We start from the raw sequence: 418 nt of genomic DNA, 5'->3' as shown, positions 1-418 counted from the left end.
TGCCTTCATCTTCCTCTGAGCTTCCTGCAGTTCTGCCTGCAGCTTGTCCTTGATATTTGGTCAAGCGAAATCTTACTGGCACCTGCCATCACGCTCAGATTCCCTCTTTCCCAGGCTCAAAAGCACTTCTATTCCACCACTTCCTTCTGCTTCTCCAGCCAGCTCTAACCCTTCCATGCTAGCTGTTCTTCCTGGGGCTCAGTGCTGGAGCCTGCCAGGCTCTGTGCTTCCAGTGCCTGCAAGTAGTCCTTACATCCTCTTGCCTTCCTGCATAGCTGTTCTAACCCAAAAGTTAGCGGGAGTGTCAGCAGGTGGCAGGAAGGAAATGCCACCTCCCTCCCCTGCTCTGATGGCTCCCTGTTCTCTGGCCCCTCTCTGCTCAGGATTTCTGCCTCTTCTCAGAGGCTCTGTTCTCCAA

Source organism: Haemorhous mexicanus, chromosome Z, assembly GCF_027477595.1.
Source record: "Haemorhous mexicanus isolate bHaeMex1 chromosome Z, bHaeMex1.pri, whole genome shotgun sequence".
In the NCBI taxonomy this organism is placed as follows: Eukaryota; Metazoa; Chordata; class Aves; order Passeriformes; family Fringillidae; genus Haemorhous; species Haemorhous mexicanus.
The sequence above is the reverse complement of the archived record's forward strand: the minus strand, read 5'-3'. Positions refer to the sequence as shown.